Here is a 6,607-nt window from a genome sequence, read left to right as displayed (position 1 = left end):
CAGAATATAACAGAGAATAAACTGCCCAAATACCCTTAAACAAAGGAAAAGTACGTCCTTTATGAAGGCATAGAGCCTTTACTACATGAAAATGAAAATTAATGAATACACTGTATACAGTAATTTACCTGATAAGACAGACTTCAGAAAAATACTTTATGAGAGCTTTTATACTTTTATAAAGCTGTCTATAATGAAAATTAATTAACTAAGGATTTTTTTGTCCTGCCAGGGTGTGGCCGAGTTATACGGAGTGCCGGGGTATCGAGAGCCGAGTTTTCGGGGTTCTACTGTACTAATCTGAAAAACTTTATTTTGTATTCTATCCATTAATAAGTAAGTACAATAGTTTTTCTTTTTTTACATGTCTTTATGCTGTGATTTTTCTCCTGATAAAAACTTCAATGCAGAATAACAATAAACAAATGATAGTTGCTCATAACTCATAATGTGGTTTTCGGTAATCATATACATCCTTTAAAGAACTAAAGATAAAAAATATAAACGTAATTATATTGACATAGTCAACAAAAATACTACAATCAGTTATTTTAAGTTTGATAAAGGAAATATTATTGACGTAAACGTTTATTTACGTGGAAAATGTGAATAAAATTCAATTGTTTTCATTCAAACTAGAAAAGTTGGTGAATATCTGTCGACAGCTTCTTTGGTTATTCGATACATTCTTCAACTTTAATAATCCCGAAAACACAGAATGTAAAGTTGAGGCCATCTAAAAATAAAATAAATGAAAATTGTTTTAGAGCAATTCTTTTACAAATACATTGCATAGCATTTTCGAATTACGGGACATTGCAATCTATATCAAGAGTATTTTAAATATTACTAAACTCGAACAGAATTCCGTAATTTAAACTGTAGAAAATTGTGACAACTATGTTCACTGAAAACGCGTTTAATGAAGAGTCGCGGCAGTAATTTCCTTCCAAGCTTTTTTACTTGTCTGATTGACTATATACACAGGAATCGAAATTGTCAATATTTACAACCGATTTTTCCGCTTACCAGAAGTACTCGTACAACGTAATTCCGAATACCTTGTTCGGAAATCAATCGCTTTCTTAGGAATGTCCAAAATTTCAGAATATTTTATTAAACTGTTGCCAAGACGTAATTAATTGAAAAGTGCATAAATCGCCAAAAAATCTATATCCAAACAAAAACGTTTGAGATGTAAAGAATTTATGCCAAGTAAAAATTTATGACAATTTAGACGATGGTAAACATTTTTGTTAGCAGTTTTTCTGTGGTAACGATAATCCTGGCACTTGAAAGTGGTACCCACAAGATTTTTGCCTGTATTTTTGTTTTCGGCATTTCACTTCCAAGCACGAAGCTTATCTTTACCAAAGAAAAACTGCTAACGAAAACGTTGACCATCGTCTAAATTGCCATTAACTTTTACTTGGCGTAATATATTTAGGTCTTCGATGTTTGTGTGCAACAACAAAAAACAACAGAAATAATAAATCCCTCTATACTAATAAATACTCGTAATACACAACTTTTAACATGAAAGAAAGAACATCGGAAATATTTTTCGGCAAGAAATTTCGATTTTAAAAACGTTTTTATTTTTTTCTGTTTTCCCAAGTTTTAAAATGCTTTAAAAAAGGCAGAAAAAATAAAAAAAAACTTAAAACAAAGATTTAACACAGCCAAGATGTAATTGAAACTAAATACAGTATAACTGTATGAGTCGAATGAACAAGACATTTAATTACTTTGGTTACCGTTTAACAATTGTATTTAGAAAAATTGATGACGAAATCTCGTCATACGGCATGTCGTATATAACTTACCATAACAAACAAACCAGCATACCTGCTATGTGCTTTTCATACAATCATAAAAATATTTTCGACAATCTATACTGATTTTTCTATAGTATTATCTGAAAATTTCGTATTTTGACAGGCATAATTTCGGAATCAGCTGATATTGGTTTCTACATAATTTTAAAAGACTTGTGTTAATGATAATACCTTGAAAGGAATCCTTTTATCGATGTAGAATAAACCTCCAATCGATAGACACAAAGAGACTTTTCCAAATCTTTTCATAAAATCCAATATCTAACAGAATATTTATAATTAATATTAAATTTATTAAATTAAATTACATTTATACGAAAATACATTCAAAATAAAGCCATACCTTAATCTTCTGTTCCGGTTCCAGATCGCAAATTGCAAATTGACGAATGTCTTGAAATCCATTTTGCATCTGAAAAATTAAAATTACATCAATAAATAGAATTAAACAGTCAATAACTACAATAAACAAATACCGTAAAAGCGAAGCAGCAGAGCAAACAGCCACATATAATGCAGATAAATGAAAACAAAATCACGATCAAGAACACAAAAAACTTATAAATTTCATTAATGTCGACATACAAATATTCGTAAAACGAAAAGCTTGTTGCCCAAATTATTCCGAAATAAACAATTACAACAAGTAATTTGAGTTTTGTGTTAAACTGATTTATAAAAATCCAATATTCTTGATGACGAATCATCAAATTTTGTAATTNACATTCAAAATAAAGCCATACCTTAATCTTCTGTTCCGGTTCCAGATCGCAAATTGCAAATTGACGAATGTCTTGAAATCCATTTTGCATCTGAAAAATTAAAATTACATCAATAAATAGAATTAAACAGTCAATAACTACAATAAACAAATACCGTAAAAGCGAAGCAGCAGAGCAAACAGCCACATATAATGCAGATGAATGAAATCAAAATCATGATCACGAACACCCAAAACTTATAAATTTCATTCATGTCGACATACAAATATTCGTAAAACGAAAAGCTTGTTGCCCAAATTATTCCGAAATAAACAATTACGACAAGTAATTTGAGTTTTGTGTTAAACTGATTTATAAAAATCCACTATTCTTGATGACGAATCATCAAATTCTGTAATTTTGATTTCAAATTTCTGTCGCTTCTTATAATGGACAGCTCGTGATAAAGTTCCTCAAACTCTTTATGAGAAACAAGAATGATCAAAGCACTGAAAAGTAGACCATGTGCTATTCCTCCTATAGTTATGCTTGTTGCAAGTCCAGTCTCAACAGTACAAATCAGAGCTTCAAGTCGAAATTGTTGTTTGTTTACTAGAGCAGGATAATAAACGGTCAGACTTAATATTTGAAAAATAATCGTCAATATTGTAGCAATAAAGGAATATAAAAGGGAGGCCTTTCTCACTAGATTATTATTTTCGACAACCATTTTTTCATAGAAGTATCTGCTTCTTAGTCTCGTGATCAGATTGATCTTGTTGCGGCTTGTTAAGGTCAGACAAATTGAATAAGTCAAGTATATAATAAAAAATGAAATTTTCATTAATTTAGCATCCCTTTTAAACACTTCGTACCATCCAAGGCACAAAGTGTATTCTCCTAAACCAGGTAACGATTGCAATAAGATAAGAGCAGTAAACTGCCATAACAGAAACTGAATACATTGAAGATAGATTCTTTTTACATTTTGAATTTTAAAAGTATATATTCGTTGTGTGCACGAACAAATTTCGCATAATTCGATACCATAAATAAGGGCAGTTGTCCAGCAGGGTCTCAAGAAACAACTCATGCAAATTTCTTCTTCCATATTTGAATTTGTTGTAGTTGTTTAAACTGTAAAACTTACTATGATAGAAAATTTAGTTAAAATTACCATTATATAAAGACACTGGCTTCAGAAATTTGCAATTTTATTTGCCAATAAAGATTAAGGCAAGTTAATTTCTATCATATCTTTTATGGCAAGATTCTAGATTACGTGCACAAATTCCTAACTAATGGATTTACGTAACAAATTGAAGTGCGTTTAATTTTACTTGTTTACTGAACCAAAGAATTTATTTTAACTAATTGAAATCGTGATTAATTGAATTAATTAAAACTTGATCGATCTGGACATGAAATCACTTAATTCGTGTGCTTTTACATTATTTTTAACACGCAAACTTAGAGGCTACGCATATAATAATTGTAATTTAAATTATCCACTGAAAAAAATTATTCCTATTACACTACATAATTTTAGTGGTTATGATTCCTATTTGATTTTCAAAAATGTACCTTTTAAACTATTTTTCAAAAATTCAGAATAATTCAAAAATAAATACATTTAATTTAATTACATCTTTTGTTTATAGCATCAATACTATGCAAGCAATTAATTTAAATTTTGTATATTGACATTATTCATCATACATTATTGTAGGCTACTTGTTAAATTTGTCAAGCGAACAATTATTGCACTAGCAAAGGTTTTAAAAGAATAAAATTAATCAGTTTAAATTGTTTTTTGTACGTATTTCGACTCTGAACCACTCTTCAGCAATTGACAATATATATAGGCAGATTCTGGAAAGAAGTTTTAAAAATTTTATAAATTCACAGTTTCACATAATAACTATGTAAATTCTTCTAGAATTTAAAAAAAAATTTAAACTAGAAAAAGTTATAACTTGGTAAATAAACTCACATTAAACACTTGTTTTCCACAACTTATTCGTTTGAAAAGATGTTTACAGATAAAAGTACATAAATAATAAAATAAAAAGAATAAAAACTAAACTAAAAAACTTTAAAAGATTTGTTTTAAAATAAAAGCAAGTAAAAAGAAGATTGAAATTGTACTCGAACCACTAACTTTTTCTGCACTTTATCGAAAGAATAACTTTTCATTTAGAAGAGAAAAGACATATAGATTAGAGCATTAAAATTATTCTATTAATATTTTCAATCTATTACCTTTCTGTTAATGATTAGTGGAATAAATTGTATGTAAATGTGTATGTCAGTAATTCTATAGCAACAACTCTCAGTCCATATTGGCACATAGTATGTCACGTGACAATAATAAACACGAATTTCCCTGAAAAATTAATCTTATTTCATTTTTTAGTATCATGATAGTATATAACACTTTTGTGTAAAGAATAATAATTAGACTAAAACCTGATTATTATTTCACTAATTATTAGTTTTTATATCATTTTGAACCGAAAAACTCACAAAAATTGCAAGGTATGTCCGACTTTATTAAATAATTTTTTATGATACCACTGCAAGTTTTAATATAATTCCTATTTTAATATATGTTTATTTTTATATTAAATTATGAATGTTAATATTACTGAAACGAAGCCAACGAGCTAAGTTTGTTGCGACACAAATTGACAAATGGCAGAAACACGTTTTACAAGTACCGATTCACCCAATTTGAACCAGATTTCGCCATTAACAGTAGTGGTAAAACGGCGTGCCAAAAAATTGGCAAGAACTTAGCCGTATTCCAATGTCATGTAGTGTGTTCCAGTTTGCTTATGTTATTCATCCATCTCACTACGTTTTCGAGATTAATAGATTTGCAATCGAAGTTTGATTCTCTGGATAGAGATATTTTATGAAAAATTGGTCTATTATAGATTTGTTAATTGTCTAATTCAGTTATATAATAATTCGAAGACCCGCTATTAGAAAGAATACGAATTCATTTTTTAAAAAGGTCAAGTTCCTTTATTATACAAAGATTCCCTCGTATGTAATTTATTTAGAATTTCAGTGTTACGTTAAAAGTTAATATGATAAAAAGTATCTTTAGATGGACAGGTAAACGTCCAGTTAGTAATTGTGAATTTTGTAATCTACAAGTCATTTTGATAAAAATTGGCCATGTGGAATTAATTATATGCATGATGACTAGCAAAAAGTCACAAAGTTATTTACTATGTCCGGTGGTGACTGTATGAAGACTCTGCAGGTTTTACGTACAATTGGACAGTTGAAATTGCACTCTAAAAGGAATATGCATATATGAATAGATCGTTAAATAAAAGTACACATATTAAATACTCTTTTCATACATTATCATGCAAATATATCGAATGCTCGTTACTCTCATAATCTTTTAATACAATATAGGCCTATATGGAACGTATGTCCAGTAGAATTTTCTTGGACTTGCATTGAAATCTTTTCTAAAGCTAAGCACATAATTAAGTGTATTACTATGCAAGATTATTAAGCAAGATGTCTGTATATAGACTAAAAAGTGAAATAATACAGTAATTAGATGAGAAAAATTAAATACGTAATTACCTTTCGAAACATTGCTATTTTCTTGTATAAGATGCCTTCGGTAAGGTCTTTCCAGAAACTACACACTTTGTCACAGTGTTGCAAGTCCAGATCGTTTAAATATTTAAATATGTGTAGTAGAATTTCTGGTATTTTCAACATATTAGAGGATATTTCTTGAGATGTTGTTGGTGTCACTGTCGATGCATCCTCAGTTTTTATTATTTTCATTTTAGAAATTTTCTACAAAAAACAATTGATTTTGGAGTTAATAATGTGTTATTTTGAATATTGAATTAACTATTAAAAATAAGCAATTATATAGATTTTCTAGTGGAATATAAGAAATGTATAGGTAAATATATAGATACTTAGAGACGGCATTGTTTGGCTAGTTTTGCGTAAATTCGTACAAAACGTGTCACGTGACTACCTTAAAACTTCATTCACCTTAACCAGGTGACGTCTCTGACGTGT

The sequence above is a fragment of the Centruroides sculpturatus genome, unplaced genomic scaffold (assembly GCF_000671375.1).
Source record: "Centruroides sculpturatus isolate CEXI.00-Female unplaced genomic scaffold, Cexi_2.0 scaffold998, whole genome shotgun sequence".
NCBI lineage: Eukaryota > Metazoa > Arthropoda > Arachnida > Scorpiones > Buthidae > Centruroides > Centruroides sculpturatus.
This window is presented reverse-complemented; position numbering follows the sequence as displayed.